Source organism: Trichosurus vulpecula, chromosome 5, assembly GCF_011100635.1.
Source record: "Trichosurus vulpecula isolate mTriVul1 chromosome 5, mTriVul1.pri, whole genome shotgun sequence".
In the NCBI taxonomy this organism is placed as follows: domain Eukaryota; kingdom Metazoa; phylum Chordata; class Mammalia; order Diprotodontia; family Phalangeridae; genus Trichosurus; species Trichosurus vulpecula.
Genome location: NC_050577.1, coordinates 208,430,306 through 208,454,300, shown reverse-complemented (window position 1 = coordinate 208,454,300; position 23,995 = coordinate 208,430,306). Strand labels below are relative to the sequence as shown.

The 23,995-nt window shown below is 36.9% G+C and overlaps 1 protein-coding gene across 1 annotated transcript in view; it reads right to left on the bottom strand.

The window, feature by feature from the left end:
- TASOR2 (transcription activation suppressor family member 2) overlaps window positions 1-23,995 on the bottom strand; it is a 104,604-nt gene that overhangs the window by 67,822 nt on the left and 12,787 nt on the right. Inside the window, 1 exon segment of the mRNA XM_036760699.1 lies at window positions 20,900-20,950. The gene's annotated coding sequence lies outside the window, so the exon portion shown is untranslated.

Sequence of the window (23,995 nt, the reverse complement as noted above, 5' to 3'; positions counted from 1 at the left end):
CAAAAGCACAGGACGGGGCAAAGCTGGGCCCTGGGACAAAGTTCCAACTCAAAAACTTAAGCTGGAGAGATGAGTAAATTTTCTAAAAGCACCAGCCAGCATGAAAATAATTGTAGCTCTAAAGAGTCCCCCATAAAAAAGAGCAAGCAACCCTATACTAACTGCAAGTAGATACTCAAAAGAAAAATGAATTTTCACAAGGACCACATTCAGTAGTGAAGTGAGAGATTTAAAAAATGAGATAAAAGTTCTGGAGGAAAAGATTAGAAGGAAAATAAATAGCTCAGATGAGAAAGTGGTACTTTACCTAAGAAACACTATAAAATCAAGAGACCAAATAGATCAGTGATTCCATGAAACAGAAAAAAATATTAGAACAAAAACCAAATGACTGAAAAAATTAAACATCAGATGCCTGATATCAAAACCAAGTGACCTGGAAAACAGGTCAAAGAGAGGGAATTTAAGAATGTCTAATCTCTCTGAAAACCACATTGTTGCCATTGTTTTATAAAAAGGCCTGACACTACATTTCAAGAAACAATAAGTGAAAATTGCTCATGTGCATTAGAAACAGACAACAAAATGAAGATAGAAAGAATCCACTGATTATTTCCTGAAAAGAACCTTAGAAGTTAAAGTCTCAGGAATTTCACAGATAAAATTTAGCTTTATATCAATGAAAAAATACTGCAAGCGGACAAAAAAAAAGTTCAATGAACAAGAAACCAGTCAGGATCACACAGGCTCTGGCAGCTTCAACTGTAAATAAAAGGAGATTTTGTAATACAATATTCCAAAAGTAAAAAGATAGAGATTTACAACCAAGAATAATTAAACATGCAAAACTGAGTTTTTACAGGGGAAAAAAAATAGACCTTAAATGAAACAGGCGGACTTTCAACCATTTCTGAAGAAAATACCAGAACTGGAAAGTAGTTTGAACTTTGAAATACAAACACAAAAGTCCAGAGAATACAAGAAAGTTTATTTGGAAGGAGTTGTTGATGATGTAGTGCTAAATTCTAATGGTGGAGAAGAAACATTCTCACTCCTCTCTTCCCTCAGTATTTTCTCAGGCTCTGACTTTACTGACTCAGACTCTCCCTTCCCCAACTCAACACTACAGCTAACCAATTCAACTCCACACTGTCTTCTGCTATCATTACTTGCCAAATCACACTTAAATTAGTCCATTAACTCCCATCACCTGCCCTCTCTGCTCCTACTTACATATTGCTGCACAGAGCTGGAGGAGGTCACACAACTTATGCTGACTGGGTTCACTTCAAGTTGATGTTAGCTAACCTCATTCGGTCTTCACTACAAGCAAGGCAAGCTTTCTATTCCCTCTGATTCCTTATTTCACTCCACACAAAAACTCTTCCAAACATCCTCTGCCTTCCTCAAGGCTTGAATATTCCCTGCCTCCTACTTCCTCAGTTGTAAATCTTATTTCTTACTTTACTATCCCCTTCTCTTCATTATAAAACCCCTAGATAAAAAAAATAAAAAAAAATAAAAAAAAATAAAACCCCTAGATTTTATCCCCCACTCTCTTCTTTTCCCTATTTTCTGATGAGGCCCCTCTCCTTGCCAAAGCCAACCCTTCTACATATGCCCTTCATACCAGAATCCTCCCTTCTTCTCCAGAAGACTGCTTCCACAATCATCACCTCTCTCTAATCTTCAACCTCTCCTTATCTTCCCTGGTGCTGAAATATACACCAAATTCTCCCCCTTCCTTAAAAAATCTTCACCAGACCCTACCATCTCCTCAAGCAATCTTCCTACATCTCTCTATCCTTTCTCAGCCAAATTCCTAGAAAAAAAACTTTCACTTTTTCTCCTCTCACTCACTCAACCCACTGAAATCTGGCTTCTGACCTCAACAGAAGCCAAAATAGCACCAAAATAGTGAATATTCTCTCTTACTTGCCAAATCTGATGGTATTTTTTTAAAAGTCTTCACACTTCACTACTTGAGCAGGAAGCTAAATAGTTGAGCCTTAGTCCTCTGAACCAATTAAGCTTCAAAAAAGGATTGCTTTGCTTTTTTTAGGGAAAAAACTACTCTAGTCTATTACAGATGTTGCACCTAACAGTCGATAAGGAAAAAAAAATGACAGAATTGCAATCAGCAATGAAGACTCACTTAAGATTAGAAATATTAATTTACAATGGGTCAACATAGTTGCCTGAATTCTCTCCCACTGGCACTGAACAACACAGAACTAAGTGAAAAGGTGGTGACTGGAAGAGGTCCAGGGATGAGGATTACAAGGTGTGATAGTTCAAGGGGGCAAAAGATTCAAGGGTGAAGGGCATCGTAGAGATAAACAGATCAAATATAGATTTTAGACCATGAAAAGACGAAAGGGAGTCCAGAGAATAGTGTAATAGATTAAAAGAACATAGAGAAATAAAGAAGATAGAGCTTATGACAAAGATGAAGAAAAGTACAGAAAGACTGGGACAGATGGAAATATGGAAGGCTAGGAGATTATAGGCAGAAAGAAGAACTTCACATTTTAAGATTATGAAGGTAACATATGGATGATAAAGTATGCCCCTAGCTCTGTGGATTAAGGTCATGAAAGTTGATGAGATTAATGACTGAGGAAGCCAGGATGTTTGAGGAGACATTACACATATATTGAAATAAATTCCAAAGTATTAAGGCAGAGGTGGAAAGGAAAACAACTAATTTCTGAACTCTTTTGAGAAGGACAATAGTTTCCTGGAGGTAAGCATATTAAAACAAGATGAAATCTGGACATTAGACAGATAAAGACAACTTCAGAGGAAGAAGTTGCAGAGTAATGAAAGCCAAGGCAAACTCCAGAACCCAGAGTGGGGAACAAGGAGTAGGTCAGCAACTCTTCTTCCTGGCCCAGTGTGTTGGGGAACATAGGAAAAAGAGCACCCTGTATAGGAGGGGGGGCAGAGCAGTGCCTTATATGAACAAGCAGATTTTTTTTTGAGCACAAGGAGACGGAAAGAGTATGCGACAGAGGTCTCAGATGAAAGAGAGTTTAACAGGGGAGCAGGGTTCCAAGAGACACGATGAAAGGGGAGATCAGAAGAAAATTGTGGAGGGGCATCACTGAAGTAGACAGATAAAAATGCAGAAAGAATTATGAGGTGAAAGAATTTTCAATTGAGCAGATGACAACTCTGAATCACAGAGTTAAAGAGAACAAGCTATGGAGTTTGCTAGGTATAGAATGAAGGAAAAAGAAACAACTGATCAGAGATTTTATGCTCCATTCTTGGAAGCCATGGAAGCTCAGTTGTCAAATGGTTAGGACTGGTGGATCTAGGGAGCCTGGTTATGCACTGAACTCATACATTCATACATACAAAGCTCTGTAGCTTTGTCTCAAGATGTCAAAAATAAAATACACCGGGTCTTTCAGGCTGTCCCTGATGCTGGCCAAGATCCAGGCCAAAGCCTTGAGTGGCCACCCCCTCAGGTCCCTGGAGAGAACCTCCAGTTGTGGCCCTGGCCTGAGGGAGTAGTGGGGCTGCTGCCCATGGACTTGAGGCTCATAAGAGCAGCTCGAGAGCTGTGGACTGTTTGATGGCTTCTGCAGGGACTGCCTGGCCAATATGGACACCAAGTCAGCTTACCAAAATCTAAGATAGAAAGTAGACAACTTTGTATCAACTCATCTGGACAAGCAGTAATGGAACCCAGCAACGAACAAAAACCAGTTTGGGAAATGGGCTGAGACACTGTGGTTCAGTCAGGAATGTCAGAAGCTGGAGTGGACAGAATTATTTCACAGATAGTTGGTCCAAAACTAAATCACGTCTTCAGGACACAGATAGAGTGAGCAATTCAAGAGTTCCTGGCTGCATAGAAGAAAGACGACACTATATTAGCTCCCCCTCCAGAGTCTGAAAATCAGGATCCATCTGCTCCTCCTCAGGATTCCTCTTAAGCCTTTTTTCCTTATGCATTTGATGACAGGTGCTAAAAATTCTATGTAATTGAGACTGAATAAGCTTATTCATCATGACAAGACTGCAGCTTTATAATGAAAATCTTCAAAGATTGTAGAGCCTTCAGATTTCATTCCTTAGTGAAAGCAGTGTAACAGTCTGAAGGGGGAAAATGCAGTTTGCCAGTAGAGAAACTTAAGAAAGCTCCTGAATTGATTGGTTTAAGGATTAAATCCTTACAGGCACTCAAGAAGTTGCTTAAAACTTCTGCCTTTTACCTAAGTTTTGGAGAAAAGGGTGGCTAGTACATATTGTGGGAGTTTTGTTACTTTGAAATGGGAGGGATTTGAATTGACTTAATAAATGTTCTTTTCCCTTTTCTAATAAAATTTTTTAAACATGAAAAAAAAAATAAAGTACACCTACAAAACATCATACACCTGGAGCAATGAACTCAAACCAATCTAGTGATCATTTAAAATCTACATGTACAAGATACTTTTACTAGGTGCGGAGGATACAAAGTTGAAACAAAAACAATCCCAGCTCTCAGAGTTTATGTCTACCGGAGCATAGGGCATACCAAGTAAACATAAGTTATATATGATATCTGAGTAGGTGGGAATATTAATAACTAAAAGGATTAAAAGAGGCTTCCTCAGAAAACAGTCCATGAGGATAGCCCTGAAGGATACTAGTATTTCTAAAAGGTGGAGGTGAGGAAGGAGTGCAAAGGTACACAAAAAGGAGATGGAATGCTGTGTTTGGGGAACAGCATATAGACCAGTTTGGTTGGGATACAGAGTGCATGAACAGCAATGTGCCTGAGAGGTAGCATAATTTAAAATTTTCCTAACTGTTGTTCCTGAGTGATTGTAAGTAAAACTAAGGCAGAGAAGAGGGATGGGGTAGGTTGAAACGGAGAGGATTAATTTATTAGAGCAAGGAAAGAGAATAATAGTACCGCATGTATAATCATAATCTTTGTGTTTTTTAGGAAAATTATGTGAAATGACAAACTGCTAGCAAATTCATTACACGTTTCTGGAACCTCATTATCTTAGCATTACCATTCACTTTAGGCTAAGAGTTCTAAAACCTTTTTTGGGCTCCAAACCTTATTACAGCCATCCTCCCAGTCACCGAGGTTCAGAACCCAGCTGTCACCCTTGATGTATTCTCTCATCCCCACCCCCATATCCAATCTGTTGTCAAAGTCTGTCAATTTTTACATTCACAACACCTCTCATAAGTACCCTCTATTCCTCCAGTCTAACACCTATATAGGTACTCATCCCCTCATCCCTGAAATAGTCCCTCCTTATTCCTGCTCAACCTCCACTTTGCCGCCAGTGATTTTAAAATGAAGGTCTGACCATGTTACCTCACCTGGATGCCCCCCACTCAACATCTGTGGCAGTTCCCTATTACTTCCGGGATCAAATATAAAATGTTTAATGCACGTCTTAACCTCCTCCCTCCACCAATCTTTCCATACCCTACATATCCCCACATATTTTGCAATCCAGTTGACACTGGCCTCCTTGCTATTCCTTGAACAAGACATTCCATGTCCTGGACTCCATACATTTTTTTTTTCCGGGGTTGGGGGTGGCGGCCTGGTAATCAGGTTTAAGTGACTTGCTTATGGTCACATCGCTACTAAGTGTCTAAGACTAGATTTGAATTCAGATCTTCCTGACTCCAGGGCTAGTGCTCTATCCACTATACCACTTGGCTGCCCCTTGACTCCATGAATTTTTAATGGCTGTCCCCCATACCAGAAGTGTTCTCCTTCCTCCTCATCCCCTGTCTTCCCTGGTTTCCTTCAACTTCCAGATAAAGTCAAAACTTCTACAGAAAGCTTTTCCCAACCCTCCCCCCCTTAATTCTAGTGTCTTTCCTCTTTTAATTATTTCCAATTTATCCTGAATATAGCTTGTTTGTAAATAGTTGTCTATATGTTGTCTCTCCCATTTGACCGTGAACTCCTTGAGAGCAAGAACTGTTCTTTGCCTTTTTTTGCATCCCCAGGATGTAGCACAGTGCCTGGCACTCTTTAGCTTTCAACTTCCCATGTTCCCAATTTAATATGAAATAAATTATATTGTGCATATGCACATAAGAAATAAGCAGATGAATTTTTCAGGCAACTAGGTGGCACCATGGATAGAGCGCTGGGCCCGAAGTCAGGAAGATCCAAGGTTCAAATCCAGCCTCAGACACTTACCAGCTATGTGACCGTCCTGAGCAACTCACTTAACCTTTTTGCTTCAGCTTCCTCCACTGTAAAACTGAAACAATAACAGCACCTAATGCGAAGGGTTGTTGTGAGAATCAAATGACAGTATTTGTGCAGTTCCTGTGCCACATACAGGAGGCACTATAAAAATGCTTATTTATTTCCTTCCTTCCTTCCCTTTCTCCTTCCTTCTCTTTCTAACTTCCTAAAGAAAAATTACCCCCTTGACAAGTTTCTCATACATCCTGAAAGTATGCTTGGGTTGAGAAGCCCTAACTCTAGACTCTAACCTCTCAGTGTAAGCACTGAACTAGTTCATCTTTAAAAAGAGGGGGCTGAAGCTAAATGATCTCTAAAATCTATTCAAGCTCTAAAATTTTTTGATGTTTTTCTGTAATACACTCCTAAGCTACAGACACTACTATCTAATACCATGGGGAGAATCAATAAATGTCGACTGCAAAAAGAAATTATGTTCAGTCGTTTTTCAGTCATGTCTGATTCTTCATGACCCCATTTGGAGTTTTCTTGGCAAAGATATTGGAGTAGCTTGCCATTTCCTTTTCCAGCTCATTTGACAGAAAAGGAATTGAGGCAAATAGGATTAAGTGACTTGCCCAGTAAGTGTCTGAGATCAGATTTGAACTCAGGAAGAAGTCTTCCTGACTCCAGACCCAGCACCCCCCAGCTGCCCCACAAAGAAATACCCACTCATTTATTTGGCTTTATGTTTACAAAGGCAATAGTTTTTGAAGATTCAGTTGACAGATTTCTCAAACAGACTGTAACTTGACCTGTCTAAGCAAATATAAAATATAACATGAGATGGGGAAAGAGGTAAAGTATCAGTCACTTCAATAATAGAAGTTTTGTTAACTAATCAAAATTTTTCTAAATGACTTTCAAGGAATGCTTTCTAAGGGCCTGGGGCAGGGTAACTATGGAGAAAATTCAAAACAAGGCATCATGGCTCTGGAAAAGAATTACTATAATTTCCTATTTAGTATGGTACACTGAATAATAATCTCTGATATTTGTGAATCCACACCTGTATTCCATTGTCAAAGTCCTAGTCATTATAACTTGCAAGATTCTTCCCTTCCACTCTCATATCTCATTACAGAAATTTGATGGGATATGGATATTACTAGACCTAACCAACTTTCAATAGAGGGAATAAGAAAAAATAAATGTATCTTCATTAATATGTTCTTCATTCCAGTCTAGTAACAGAGAGTAAGATAGGCTTGTGTTCTATACCCTGAAGTTGTTACATATCTCAGTTCTCTCACTAATGAGTACAGCACAGTTGGCTTCCCTGAAAAACTTAGGTAAGTAAATCTTCTATCTGTGCCTTAAGTACTACTTTACTCAAAATAATAAAACATGCTATATATAGCAACATTCTTTGTTCAGTATATTAATAGACCTGTAGCTCCCTATTCAACCCATGCACAAATACATTTTCCAGTATTGTGGATAGCCTATTTATTTGGCTTATCTTTCACATAATCCTGGCCTTATCCTTTCTTTTTTAACATACTCAAATGTTTTCCTATTGCCAGTTTGATATTTTTTATCTTGCTCACTCTAATGAAAATACAAATAAAGGTGGAATAACCTCATGTACTTTTAAAAAAATTTTTATTTCAATATAATTGGTTTGCTTTATAGTCATATATATTTTATGTATTAAAAATATTCTGAAAACTAAACTATGGAATATCATTAATAAACAATGACTCAAAAATTTTAAACAAAATCCTATCAAATGGACTACAGTGATTTTATCCAAGAAATTATTCATTACGATCAAGCAGTATTTATGATAGTGATGGCAAGATGGTTCATCACTAGGAAAACAATCAACATAATTAATCCTATAAAAACCAAAACATCTAAAACCACATGAGCATCTCATTGCCTTTGACAAGCTACAACACTCTTTAATGATAAAAACCCTACAAAGTATAGGTATAGAAGAACCTTTTCTAATATCATAAAAAATATCTATTTAAAACCAAAATCAGTTATCACATGCAATAGGGATACATTAAAACCTTTTACCTCCTAAAACACACAGAAGACTTACACAGATTCAATTACAAAGTGTTCCTTAAAGAAATAAAAACATTCTGAGAAAGGTTTCATAGATGTCACTAGACTGCACAAGGGATCTACAACACAAAAAATCTTTACCAGTGCATTAAACATAAAAAAAGGAGGAGGAATTAGAAAAAACATTATTAGTCTCTGAAGAATAAACTGTTAATACTTAAAAGCTTTGATAAATATAAGGCTGATAATGTACAACTAACCTGTCAGTACTTAAAATATAGGGTTATTCTGAAATTGGGCCTGAAAAAACCGTGAAGTGCTCTATAAATGTTATTACCACCAAAGTACTGAGAAAAACACTACCAAACAAAGAAAAAATATACATTTTCCCTATTTTACAGTCAAGGAAATAAGGTAGACAGATTACTTGCCCAGGGTCACACAGCTAGGAAGTGTCTGAGGCTGAATTTGAACTCAGGTTTTTCTGACTCAAGGCCCAGTATTCTGGGCACTGGGCCAACTCACTGACAGTAATAAAAGTATACAGAAAAACACTAGGTAGGAAAGTGCTACCTACTATTTTCATTAAATGTCTAAACTTTCAAATTCTGGTCATTCTGAGTGGTCACACAGCCAAAGACACAACTATATTCCAATAAGAAAATGTTCAAAGGCAAGGAGCAACTGGGGAAATGACTGAAAAAGTTATGCTATTGTGAATGAAAGAAAAATAAACACTATATGCCAAAACACTAGCACTGTATATGAAATAAATTTCCCTTCAGAACTTTAATGTTTTCAAAGGGCATTAAGGGAGTTAAATAAGAAAAAAGCAGAACAGCTGGCTCTGGGCAAGGGGGAGTATAAGATCTCTGCTTACTTGCAACCCACAGCCTGTGCAGCTCCAGTGCTCCCAAAAATGCAACAAAGAAAAAAAAGCTGAAAAGACAAAGATTAAAAAGGCCATTCAGAAGGGCGATACAGAAGTTGCACGAATATATGCTGAATATACAATGTGCTGGGAAAAACAAGCAATTAATTTTTGAGAATAAGTGCTCTAGCTGTGGCAGCTAGAAATCAAATGGCTGTGACAATGAGCAAGTGTAGTTAAGTTGATAGATGTTATATTGAAGAGCACACATGAACCAAAAAAAGCTATCTGCCTTAACAGACAAATCTGAAGACCAGGCTGAAACATGATTTGAAGTTCAAATACGACAAATGGGATTTAGTTCGATTCTCTCCTTCCTCCCGTCCCTTCCCCCATCCTGATATTTGTGTGACAAATACAAAGTCACGTAAAACAAAGTACTACATTAGCCAAGTTCGGGGGGGAGGGGGGGGGAGGAGGGGGGAAGGCAGGGAAGGGGAACACCACAAGAGGGAAAAAATTGCATCAACCCGGTACGTCAGTTTTCTATCCAGAGGTGAATAACATTTTTCATCATCAGTCCTTTGAAACTTTGGTGGGTTGTTTGCTGTGTTGATCCATTTACAAAGCACTTTATATGGCAGACACTGTGCAAAGTGCTTTACAATTATTTAATTTGATACAACTCTGGGAGGGAAATGCTATTATTATCCTCATTTTACAGATGAGGAAACTAATGCATAAAAAAAAGTTGAAGTGACTTGCCCAGGGTCAAAAAAGGGTGTCTGAGGTCAAATTTGAACTCGGATCTTCCTAATTCCAGTTCTGGCACTCTATCCATTACACCACCTGTATTGCTATTAGAATGTAAATTTTTCTCTTGTTTCTACTCACTTGACTTCAAATCACTTCATATGAGTCTTCCTAGAGTTTTCTGAAACCATTCCCCCTTCATCTTTCCTACAGAGCAATAGTATCCCATCATACATATGTGCCATAACTTCTTCAGGCATTCCCCAACTGATGGACATCTCCTCAGTTTCCAATTCTTTGACACCACAAAGAGCTGCTATAAATATATTTTGTACATGAATCCTTTTCCTTTTTTCTTTCATCTTTTTGAGGTATAGACCTAGTAGCAAAATATATACATGGTCTAATAGCTTTTTGGGCACAGTTTCAAATTGCTTCCCAGAATGGCTGCACTACACAGCTCTGCCAACAGTGCATTAATATACTATTTTCCCACAACCCCTCCATCATTTGTCAATTTCCTTTTCTATCGTCCTCAGCCAAGGGAAAGGTTTGGGAGAGAGTTCAGCTGAGTCCCTGCCATCTTGGCCATGGCCCCATTTCTTCCTTTTTAAAAACAAATTAACCAATGCTAATCTATTTTACTTCTTTTTCCAAAGATCAGATCCTAGTTTTATTTTTCAATGGTGTTTTTTTTTAACTTTCAATTTTATTAATATCCTTTGATATTCAGGTTTTCCATTTTAGTGTTTAGTTGGGGAGGGGGGTTTAACTTGTTGTTTTTCCTAATTTTCGTAGTTGCATGTCCAATTTGTTGATATGCTCTTTCTTTTGCTTTTTTATAAGTGTATGCATTAAGGGATAAATTTTCACCTATGTGCTGCTTTGGCTGCACTCCATAAATTCTGGTATGTTGTCTCATTGTTGTCATTATCTTTCATGAAATTATTACACCTCTATATTTTTTAATCCACTCATTCTTTAGGTGTAGGTTATTTAGTTTCCAATTAATTCTTAATCTATACTTCATAGGTCCTTTACTGAATGCAATTTTTATTGCATTTAATATTTGTTGTTCCACATGTTTGTGAGTTGTAATGCACTAATACATGGTCAATTTTTGTGAAAGTGTCATGCATAACTGAAAAAAGACATACTTCTTTCTATTAGTATTCAATATTCTCCAAAGATTTATCATAAAATTCTTGTTACCTCCTTAACTTCCTTCTTGTTTATTTTATGGTTAGATTTATCTAGGTCTAAGAGGGGTAAATTGAGGTCCCCTCTGATATTTTTGCTGTCAACTTACTGTAACTCATCTTATTTTTCCCTCAAGAATTTGGACCCAGTGCCATTTGATGCCTATGCAATGTTTGGTATTAACATTAATTCGTTAACAATGGCATCTTTTAGCAAAATATAGTTTCTCTATCTCTTTTAACTAGGCCTATTTTTGCGTTTCATTGCAGTTTTGTATTCCTTTTGCCACTAAGCTAATTGTAACATTTATGGTGTTATTTTCTTCACTACTTTTGTACCAATTTTTTTTTTTTACCATATTGGCAATTCTAATTTGGGAGGAGTTATTTTCTTCATGCTGTTAATTTTCTTTTCACAATTTTCTTGTATAGCTCTCATCTCTTATCCCAATTTATCTTCTGTTGTTGTTGTTCAGTTGTTCAGTGACGTCCAAATCTTTTGTCACCCCAGGTTTGTCAGGTGCTTCTATCCTCCACTATTTCCCAAAGTCTATCCAAGCTCATGTTCATTGCTTCCATGACATTACCTATCCATTTCATCCTCTGCTGTCCCTTTCTCCTTTTGCCTTCAATTTTTCCCATCAAGTCCTGGTTTCTCATTATGTGGCTATAGTATTTAAACATCAGCTTGTGTATTTGTCCTTCCAAAGAATAGTGTGAATTAAATTCTTTAAGTATTGACTGATTTGATCTCCTTGCTGTCCAAGAGACTCTCAAAAGTCTACTCCAATATCACATTTCAAAAGCATCAATTCTCCTCTACTGCTCTCATTTAAGTTTTTTTTTTCCTTTTTAAGAATCACTTTAGCTCTTCTAGGAATTCTTGTTGGGTCTTGTGTACACTCTGCATTTTTCTTTGATGTTTTTTAAGTGATTGTTTTCCGTGTTTGCGTCTTGAGCTTTTCCAGGCTTTTCCCCCCACAGTGTGCGTTCACTCATTTTTCCAGCCTACTAATTAATTTTGGATTTTATGTTAGTGGTGGGCACTCTGCAAACCTATGGGGAGGACGTCCACCTTGAGTTTCCACATTTTATGTTATTCTGATGCCTTCACAGCTCAGTCCACAGGCTAAGTTTTCAGTGCTTCCAAAGTGGTGTGATCTGTTCACTGCCATCCTGGTCTGCACTCTGCAACTCCTGACTCAATTTGAATTTTTTTGTTTTGTGTGTGGTTGAATTTCTATAGACTGCTACTGGACTCATCGCAGTCAGCCCACTGGAAGGTTCAGTGGGTTCCAAACAAGTAAACAGCAGGTATATGGGGTATTCAGGTTAGACTATGTGGGTGAGGGCTTGCCAAAACCCTTTTCAGGGCTGCTCATCCACCTTTGGTGTCCACTTCCACCCAACTCTCACCTGTGGCTGCAAAAAGCTACAGCATGCACAGCAGCCACAACCTGGTAAAACTGTCTTGGCAGAAAGGCTAAACCAGGTTAACCTCAGGCCTGAACCTGTTGGGTTCAGGGGATGTTAGGGGATGTCCACCCTAATTAGCATGTGGAGACTTTTCCCTGGCAAAAAGGGTGGATGAGAACAATTTGTTCCAATTGCCATGAAAGCAGCTAAAGCAGAAGCTGTGGAGCACCTAAGAGCCTGGTCAAACACTGAAGACACCAGGGTCATCCACTACATCCTAAACCATCACCAGTCTTCTTGACTTTTGTCTTGACACTAGACTTTGATGATTCAGAAAGAGGGAGGCTAATGACTGTGCGATTCTGCCTCACTTAAATCCAATTTATACACAAGTCAAGATGTGTCACCTGTGGTGTCACTGGTCCTCTTCAAAACAAAAGACAAACAACAACTAGGTTTATGAATGGGGCTAAAAGTTAGAACCAAATTCCCACTCTGTTCTTGGCCTTAGATCCAAACAGCTGTTTCTGGAACTCGTTCTTTGTTCCTTACATAAGCAGAGTTCCACTCTTCTCTGCTCTGAAACTGGGTAATGGCAACAGAGCTTTCAAATGACACCCATTCCTGCTCCAACTGCTAGTACAGGAGTCCCCTGAGATCTCTTTCTGCTCAAGTGTTTAGTCCCCTTACCATCCCTGGGCACTTGGCTGTTCCCCATTGCTACTGCCATCAGAACAGCCTACTGCTGCTTCTGCCCACTGTCATACTGTGTTCTGTGATCCTAGCCAGCCCTCATAACAGTGTCTACAGACTTCTCTCTCTTCCTAAGCTGCCCTCGGCTGGAAAAATGACTTGCTGTGACTTTCTTGGCATTTGCTCTCAGAGTTTGGTGTGGTATACTTCATAGGTCACTGTAGAGGAGTATAAAGGAAGCAAGCAAAACTGCTAAATTCTCTCTCCACCACCTTCACTTTATCCCCAGAAAACCAGTCTTAAAAACCAGTGTTAGTCACTCACACTTTCTTATTTGACTGTCAAAGAACTGTGATCAGTGACTGTAGCAGACTCTCAAAGCTTGAGGATTTTGAGACTTCTAAGCAAAGACTGGTTTTAATTTCAAATCCTCTTCTGCATCACCTCTCAATACAAGTGTTAAGCAATCCTTAGATACTTTAAATCCCAGATGGTTTTTTCTTTTGTAGACCTCTTGAGTTTTGAAAGGCATCCTTTTCCAGGGAAAACGTGTTTCATCCATGTAAAAAATCTGTTTATCTGTGTAGCTGGCCAAGTATTTAGCTGCTGAGTCTTGCCATGGCACTAGCTGCATTTCCATTAATTTTAACATTATGCAACCAAACTCAATTTTACAAAGAATCTAACCAACACCTGCAGTGTCTTCACTATTTATTTTATTTCCATTTTCTTTCACTGCCTTATTAAATAAACCGAAACTTTTTTTTTCTTTTGGAGTGGGGAAGGCAGGGCAACTGCCCAAGGTTACACAGTTACTAAGTGTCAAGTGTCTGAGGCCGTATTTGAACTCAAGTCCTCCTGACTCCAGGCCCGATGCTCTACTCATTGCGCCACCTAGATGCCCCAAAATTAACATTTTTTGAAGGAGGGAAAGCAAGGCAATTGGGGTGAAGTGATTTGCCCAAGGTCACACAGCTAGTAAGTTATCAAGTGTCTGAAACGGATTTGAACTCAGGTCCTCTCAGGTCCTCCTGACTCCAGGACTGTTGCTCTATTCACTATGCCACCTAGCTGCCCTAACCTAAACTTTTTAAATGACTGTTCTATTGATTTTTTATTATTGTCAACAATCAATATACAGCTAAAAGATATACTATTTCTATCATTGTAAACTTTATTCATTATAATTTTTTGCAAAACAAAAAGCTGATGCAATTTTGCCTTTCTCTTATTTTACTTGTTTGTTATAAATAACATTCTATACTATAGATTGAGGCATTTCAATATCTCATCCTATTTTATAGTTACCATGACCATGTTCATTCTGTTCAACCAAATCTTTGTCTGAATATTATAACAAGCCTCTTCCTTTTTATACTACCAATGTTTCCTTTATACTAGCAGTTTCTTCTTTTTGTCTATTTTGCTAAGGGTGCTTTTAAAAAAAGTAATACAACTTTTGGTAATATGGTATACAGCAGAGTATCATACTGACACAAAATGATTAGCAAATACAGACTGAAAATATGATGGCATGTTAAAGGCCTCAACTAGCTAGCATTATCATATTAACTGAATTTTGGATCACAGTAAATGAGACCTGGTATCACTGTATAAGCTGTGCTAAAACAAACTGTACATTATTAGAACTTGCATTAATCATTACCTAGCTGTAGGGGTAAGAATTAGAAAAGAAACAATAGCTATGAGGAAAGGTTTGGAAAGAGAAATATTAACTTAAACACAAGAGGTACAAAACCTTACCCAAGTAATAGACTTCCTAAAAATTAGAACAGATTAAATAGAAGTTACTGAGTCCAGGAGATAACAAAAAATATTAAAAATAAAGTTAAAAGATGAATAAAAATAGAAGAAAATATAAGTATTTCATACCAAAAACAACTGACCTTGAAAACTAATGGAAAGGGAAGTTAAGAATTATTGAACTACCTCAAATTCATGACAAAAAAATTAAAAGAGAAAAAGTCTAGATATATTTCAAGAAACCATAAAAGAAAATTATCCAGAAACATTAGAACAAGGGGACAAAATGAAAATATTAAGAACACTAATTATAGCCTGAAACATGAAAATGGCTCAGGAATGTCAACGCCAAAATCCAGATCTTTCAGAGGAAAGAAAAAATAATACAAGCAGACAAAAAGAAAGAGTTCAAATATCCAGGAATCACAATCAGGATCACACAAGATTTTGCAACTAGCATAAGGAGAGGAAAGCATAGAATGGGATATTACAAAAGATATAGATCTACAACCAAGAATAACTTACCCAGCAAAACTGAGTATAATCCTACAAGGGAAGAAATGGACCATCAATGAAAGACAGGACTTCCAAGCATTCCTGACGAAAATATTGGCGTTGAATAGGAACTATGAAATACAAAATGTAGGAGTCAAGAGAAAAATATATAAGTCAATACAAGTGACATCAGATGGAACTTTTTTAAAAGGCTGAACTATTTACATTCTAATAGGGAGTAAGGGAAGATGATACAAGAGTCCTTTCAGAACTCTAACATCATGAGACATAGAGGGATTAGGCTTTGTTATGTTTGGATGATATTAACAGAAAGAGAGGGGAGATATGGTAGGGAAAAAGGGAAGGAAGAATGGGGAAATTCATTATCTCATGGAGTGCACAAGTAGAAGTTTATACAAATGTGAAAGAGGTGTCAGAGAAGAGGTATCACATAAAATTCACTTTCATTTGAACTAGTCAAAACAAGGGCTGAATACAAGCATATAAATATACAGAGTTTGATATAAAAATATATTCGACAGGGAAAAGGGAAGAGGAGAAAGGGGGAAACAACAAAAGTAGATTTCTGGTGGGACTAAACATAAGCAAAACAAACTATCAGGTTAGACAAGGAACATGGGAAGTAGAGGTGGGGAAACGGGGTTAAAAGGAAGGAAAGTGGGGCACCTAGGTGGCGCGGTGAGTAGAGCACTGACCCTGGAGTCAGGAGCACCTGAGTTCAAATCCAGCCTCAGACACTTGACACATTTACTAGCTGTGTGACCTTGGGCAAGTCACTTAACCCCAACTGTACTGCCTTCCCCCCCTGCAAAAAATAAAATAAAATAATAAAATAAAAGGAAGCAAAGTATAAGAATCTACAATAAAAAAGAGAAGAGCAATGAGAGTAAAAAGCATAAGAGAAAAGGATGGCAACAACATGATCAACAAGATGAAGAATAAATGTTTTCTTAGATCCTCTTAATTTCTCAAACATCTCCAAAATGATAACTATACGCAAGAGATAATGCCAGCTCAGCTGTCTCCATGGTCTACAACTTAACTGTAAAAAAGTAATCAACTAACAAGATTCTCTAACATCTAATGTCAGTCCTTCCTCCCACTGGCATGCAACATTATTGAACTCAACACACAAACACCACCTCTTCCCAGTGCTGTGAAAATCCAAATAGCAGAAATTTGCTCAGGCTAAAAAAGCAGCATGGAAGCATTGTGGGCCACAACAGAAGTCAGCCACAGTAGTGAGGAACAAGGGGAACTAGGGTGGGATATGTTAGACTGCATGAAGATCTGCATGCAAATCAGACCATTTCTATCCTCCCAAAAGTTACTTGGAAAAGAAATTGGGACAGATTACGTGTGAACTACTCATGGTGAGAAGAAGCTGAGATAGTACTGAAATCCAACTTGCAGGCAAACTACATTCAACGGGGAAGAGTCAGAAAGTGGGCAATAGGGAACTATAAGGATGGGGGAAAGAAAGAATGAAATTACCAAAGATTTCAGGAGGAACAAAATTCAATTAAAGACTTTGAGCATAAGCAGATAAACTGACAGGGAAGATATTATTAACAAAAGGTAAAAGAGTTCAGGAATCTATGAATAAACATTGCAAGACAAAAGAAAAATAATTAACACTTGATAAGGATGAAGATCCTGTAGATTGTGAAGAGAGCGTTAAACCACAGCAGGAAGATACTGCATGGCTTAAAATAAAAGTAACCAGGAGGAAAGAAAAACTTTTATTAAAATTGGCAAGCCTCAACAAAGAAATAAAAGAGAATAATTGATTAGAAACGCAAATATACAGAAATGAAGGACAATGTAGAAGAAGAGAAGCAAAAGGCAACAATTTAAAAAGAAAGCATGATTTCCACACAAGAGAAATTCACTGATCTGGAAGACAGAATGAATAAACAACTTAATGATTACAGTGCTCCCAGAAGAACACAACAAATAAAAACAACCGAACACCATAATACAAGAAATAATACAATTGCCCAGGGCTTCTGAACACAGAAAACAAAGTGCCAAATGAAAGAATTCACAGGTCACTTTCAGAAAAATATTCTCCCACCTCTGCTCTGAAAAATGACCTTCCTGGCTTTCTTTAAGTCTTAACTAAAATTCTAACTTCCACAGGATGCCTTCTTAACTCATTTTAATTCCAAGGCTTTTCCTCTTTTAATTATTTCCTATATATCCTGTATATAGCTTGCTTTGTATATATTTGTTAGAATGTTGTCTCCCCCATTAGACTATTAGCTCCTTGTGAGCAGGGACTGCCTCTTCTTATAGCCTCAGGGCTTAGCACAATGATACATAGTAGGTGCTTAATTATTTGATTGAATGAGAGGTTAAATTTAACAGTTCCACTGATAAATGCTACAAGAGACCAGGATAATACCCTCAAATATAAAGGAAAGGAAATTCAAATAAGGAAAATTAAAATTCAAGAACAGAAGAGTATTCTGCACTCACCAGAAACTGCAGAAGGAAAAAAGGCATTATGTGTTCTAAAGAGCAAAGGAACTCAAGAGCAGCCCAAGGTGACCTATTCTTGACAGAAAAATTGTTAATGACAGAAAACTGTTAATACCAAATGTTACTTGCCATCCCCTTAATGATCCTAGCAATGTCAAAATTTTAGTAAAGTCTTTACAGCCCTATTCTTAAGATATTTACTCTTGATTGAGTTGAGGTGAACTACACCTAAGTTCCCCCACAAGATTTTACCTTGTAAAGCAATCTAGCTTAAGCAGGACCTCAGCTTCTAATGTCCTTGCCCCCTTCAGTTGAGACTCATGGCATGAAGGGCAAAACAGCTGAATGAAGTTGTTTTCCTTGCCTGGATTGCCAAGGGCCACTGGGATCTCATGACCAGGCCTTGCTACTTCATTCTGCCCACACATACTGCCCTCCCCTCCAAAAGTATAAAAACCTCCTTTCCCTGTGAGATGGCTGGTGGGACATCTGCCAATGTGGCAAGTTTGTTACTGGATTATCTCAATTAAAGAGGCTTTATTCTTCAGCTCGTGGCTTTGATTTATTTCAGGACTTGACACACTTCAAATTGACACCTAACCATAAATGAAAAAAGACTGACTTCAATAAAAAAGACGTATTCAAAACATTTTTAGAAAGAAAAACCAGACATGATGAAATCATTTGCTTCTCAAAGATACCAGACTACAGAAATACAAAGAAAGGTAAGAAAATACACAACCAAGGACAACTGCAGTAAAACAGAGGTCATTGAAAGATATACGTCAGGTGCACACAAAGTGCCAAGAGTGAAAGTAGATGTCAAAGAAAAGTGATGGTGGGAAAAAAAGGCCTCAAACATCATGGAATAAATATCACAACACTGTACCTACAAGTGAATCGATAATTTTTTGTGGGACTAAATTACAGAATAGGTGGATGCATAAAAGTGGGGAAGGGAAGAAGACAAAAGAGAATATGATATTTTCTTAAAAAAAAAAAAAGTCAAGTCAGATGCTAACAATTGAAGGGAAAATAATTCCAGCTGTTCCTCAGGAAAAAAAAAGAGCCTACAGGGGATTGGGTGATGAAGTACCATTGATGAATGCTCCAATGGGAGAAGAGACATATTCTATAAAGGCAAATAGGGACCTTAAAATGGGAATGATCTTCAGAGGTTTGTTACTTAGACAGAGTCCTCATCCTTCAGGAGAAGAGGAATCAGAGCTCATGAGGGCAAATGACAACTAGAAAAGTAGAAAGGCATGGAATCATGAAAGAGATTTTGGGACAAATGGAAAAAAAATGATCAAGGGGAGGGAAAAGGCCAATAAGACATAAGACAATTCCTGCCAAAGGATATTATTCTCTTTATCACCTGAAAGAGATATTTCTAAGATTTTGGCACAAAAGAAAAAGGTGGTTAGAGGCAAGATCTATAAGAAAATAAGAGAAACTGTGTAGAAGAAGGAACCCCAAAGAACCTTTAATTCCATAAGGAATATAGATAATAAAGAAAAAACAAATAAACACAAGGGTCAGAAAGGAAGATAATAATGAAAAGTATGAGGCAAAGAATTTTTTTTAAATTTAGAAAAAAGACACAGAAAGTGAAAATTTAAAAACTAATGAACAAAATAAGCTGAAAAAGAGAAAGGGGGATTTTACTTGAGTACTGGGGGGGGGGGGGGAGGAGAGACACACAATAAAAGCAAGAAAGAAAAAGGAATAAACATGCTGAATTAGGCAGCTACCTGGTGCCAAGGATGGGGGCACTGAGCCTGGAGTCAGGAAGATTTCAGTTCAAATCCATACTTATACTTACTCAGATACTTACAGAGGCCAACCTCTGCCCCAGGTTCTTCAAATGTAAAATTAGGATAATAATAACATCTACCTCACAGGGTTATTGTGAGGATCAAATGAGATATTTGTAAAAAGACATAACATAATGCTTGACACACAGTAGGTGCTTAACAAATGTTGATTCCTTTCCCTATCCCTAAAGGAGCAGTTGCAAATGACAAGGAGAGAATCACTGAAACGAAGATTTTCTTTAAAAAATAACTAAAGAGACATAGTATTGTTTTTACAGAAGAGAAAAGAGGGTAAGAGGGTAATTTAATTAGCAGGGGAGAGAACCCACTAAGGACAAATGGAGCAAAATATAAACCTGTCATAATTTTAAATTAATCCAATAAAATGAAAAAGATTGATAGAGCAGATAAAGAAAAACCCTACAAGCTGTTGCTTTTAAGGTTTTAAAAACACTTTAAAAACAAAGAGACTGAGGAAATAAAACAAAAAGGCCAGAAAAATATTTACTATACTTTTTTTTTAAAAAAAGCAAGTGGTACAGCCATGCTACCAGAACAAAAAAACATTCAAAACATAAAAAGGAATAAACAAGGAAACTAAATTATGCTGCAAGGAGTTGCAGACAACAAACCAAAATCAATATTAAACTTATATGCCCCAAATGCTCCAGCAATCTAAATGCACAAAGGAAACATTGACTGAATTACGAGACGTACATAGTAAGACAAGAGTAGCAGAAAATTTTCTCAATTGCAACAGAAAGATAATCAAAAGGGAAAACACAAAATTGAACAAATTGCTGGAGAAACTAGAACGAAGAGATTTATGGTTTCTTCTAAATGAGTCTGCTGAAGAATATGCACATATTTCTCAAAATGTGGATCTTTTACAAAAATTGAGCATCTATTAGGGCACATATATTGCAAACAAATGTAATAAAGGCAGAAATAATAGATACATTCCTTACAGACTATAATGCAATGCAAACAATAATCACTTTAGAGACAACAAACAAAAAACAAAGACCCAAATGGAGACTTTAACAATGAAATCCTAAGAAATGGCTGAATCAAAGAACAATCACAGAAACAATTAATAATTACGTGAATGAAAATGAAAATGATGAAAACAACATACCAAAATTTCTGGAATGCAGCTAAAGCAGTCCTCGGGGAGTAAATCATATCCCTACAAACATATATCAACAAAATAGAAAAAGAGAAGATTAATAAACTGAATGTATATTTTAAAATTAGAAAGTCAACAAATAAACTTAAAATAAGCACAAAAGAAGATACTGAAAATTAGAGAAACAGATAAAAGTAGAAGCAAAAGACTATGGAAATAATAAAAATAAAAGCTGGTTCTTTGAAAGATCAATAAAATTAATAAACCTTTAGCCAAGATTAAAAAGGCGGAAAATCAAATCAACAAAATAGCAAATGAACAAGATGACATCACAACAAAACTAAAATAAAAATAATGAACCTATCATTCATAGTTATACTCTAACAAAACAGAAAACACAATAGAAACAGACGATTACCTTCAAAAATATAAAATACCCAAACTAAAAGAAGATCAAATAGAGATCTTAAATAACCCAATTTCAATAAAGGAACAGAACTACCTATAAAGGAACTGCTGGGGGAGGGGAGGCATTGTGCCACCAAAAACTCATCCTGATGGATTCACAGGAGAATTCTATCAAACTTCTAAAGTGCAGGTAGTAGTACTCATACTACACAAATTATTCTCAAAAATTAATAATATAAGCATCACCAGATTTATTTTATGAAACAAAGTATTCCTAATACTTAAAAGAGGGAAGGATAAAGCACAGAACTATCAACCAATATCATTAATAAATATTGATTTAAATTTTTTCAATAAAATCCTCTCAAACAGACTATAGTAATTCAGATAAAAAATCATTCATTATGACCTTGCTGGATTATACTAGGGATACAAAGAGATTTAACAATAAGAGAGCAAATAACATAATTAAACAATAGGAGAGTAATTAACATAATTAAACTTTAAAAACAAAAACATCCAAAACCAAAACTTTCAATACATTCCAGAAAAACCTGTGACAAAGCACAACATTCATTTATTTATGCTAAAAGAATCCTACAAAGTATAAGCAGAGGGAACTTTTTTTAATATCATAAAAACTATTTAAAATGGAAAGCGAGCATCATGTGCACTATAATCTTTTCCCAATAAACATAGAGCTCCTGAGACAATTAAGAGACTAAGCAAAGTTGCATGCTACAAAATAAGCCCTTAAAAATTGAATGCATTTCTATATAACAAACTCCAAGAGGCAATCAATAATAGAAATGGAAATGACATTCCAAATAACTACAAAGTATCTGAGGATGAGTCTACTAAAGTACGGAATACGCTTGTATTGATTCAATTACAAAGTGCTCTTTAAAGACATAAAGAGTTTAAATATCTGGAGAATATTTAGTGCTCACGGTTGAGTCAAGTCAAAATAATAAAAATGACAAGATCATTAAAATTAATTTACACTTTCCATATTATGCCAATCTAATTATCAAAAGGACACTTTGTAGAAATTGATAAAATAATAAAATTCATTGTAAAAATAAAGATCTAGAATAATAAGGGAAACGATGAAAAGAGGTATGGAAGGAGAGAGAACAGTACTTCCAGACCTCTAACTAAATCATAAAGCAATAGTCATTAAAATCATCTTCTATTGTTTAAAAAATAGAGAGGTAGAGAAACAGGACAAAAGATAATTAGAAACAACAGAACCCAATAAATCAGAAAACATAAATCACTTAGGAAAGAATTCCTTGTTTGATTTTTTTTAACTGTCAAGAAATGTTTCAACAACCCGGCTAACAGCTTCTGTTGGGGTGTAAGATCCACCCACACTCAGCACCCAGAAAGCTGCCAACAGCATAGGTTCTTTTGATCTGCCTTAATAAGGAAAGCAAGGTTAAAGGGTTGACAAGCTTACTTTAATTCAGCACACAGATATCATTCACTTAGTTCAGGGGAAGAGACCAGCACACTGAACTTCAGAGCAAAATACAAAAAAATTACAAACATCAACAGACAGACCCAATACAATTCATAGTTACCAACATCTAGCTAGGTTCAGCCCCAGAGCTCAGAATAAGGGCTGGCCCGGAGTCACGCAGCACCACCACTGCTGCAGCAAAGAGCTCCAAGGAAGAGACAGCCAACCTCTGGTTTTTATATCTTTTTCAGCCTCAGGGGTGAGTCACACATGCGACTCACCCACATGACCTACACAAAGAGGCGGACTTAAACCCACGTGGTCTAAAAGCCTCTGCTGCCCAGACATGTAAACTAGGCCCTCCCTGGAGTTAGCCCCACCTTGGGCCCCACCTTAGTTGCCAATCCACACCCACATAGATTTTACACCTAATAGGGGTTTGGGCCTGGCGCTTAGCACTTAGTAAGGCTCAATGAAATATACTCAATTACTCAAATGGAACAAAAGCCAAACTATTCAAGGGCACTTGTTGAACTAAGTGCTAAGGAGCCCATTTTGCCTACCAACACAGTAAACTGGGAAAAAAAGAACTCCCTGTTTGATTTTAACTGTTGGGAAAACTGGAAAGCAATATGGCAAAAATTAGGCTTAGATCAACACCTTACACTATATTAAATAATACATTCTAAATAGATTCATGACTTTAATGTTAAAGATCATAACATTTAAAAAAAATAACAGATCATATACTTCTCATGGCTTTGGATGGAGATGTATATATAAAACCAGAGAAAGGAAATTAAAAATATAAAATTGATAGCTTGGATCACATACTGAATGAGTTGTGGGATGATAGGCAATATTGGTGCATGGTTGTGGAATTGTGAATCAGAATAACCATTTTGAAAAGCAATTTGGAATTATGCAAATAAAGTGACTAAATGTCCATACTCTGGAACCAGAGATTCCATTACTGGGCTTATATCCTAAGGATGGCACTGATATGAAGTCTAAGTTTTACAGAACAAATATTTTTATTAAGAGGACTCAGTCAAAGGGCCTCACTTAAAGACCTAGGGGGCCACACGTGACCTCGAGGGGGTAGGATCGCCCCACCTGGTTTAGCATCTAAAAACTTAAAAGGAGAAGATAAAAGAGTTAAAAGGACTAATAGACAGTAAAGCTATAATAGTGGAGAATATCAATATACCCCTGTCAGAATTAGAAAAAAA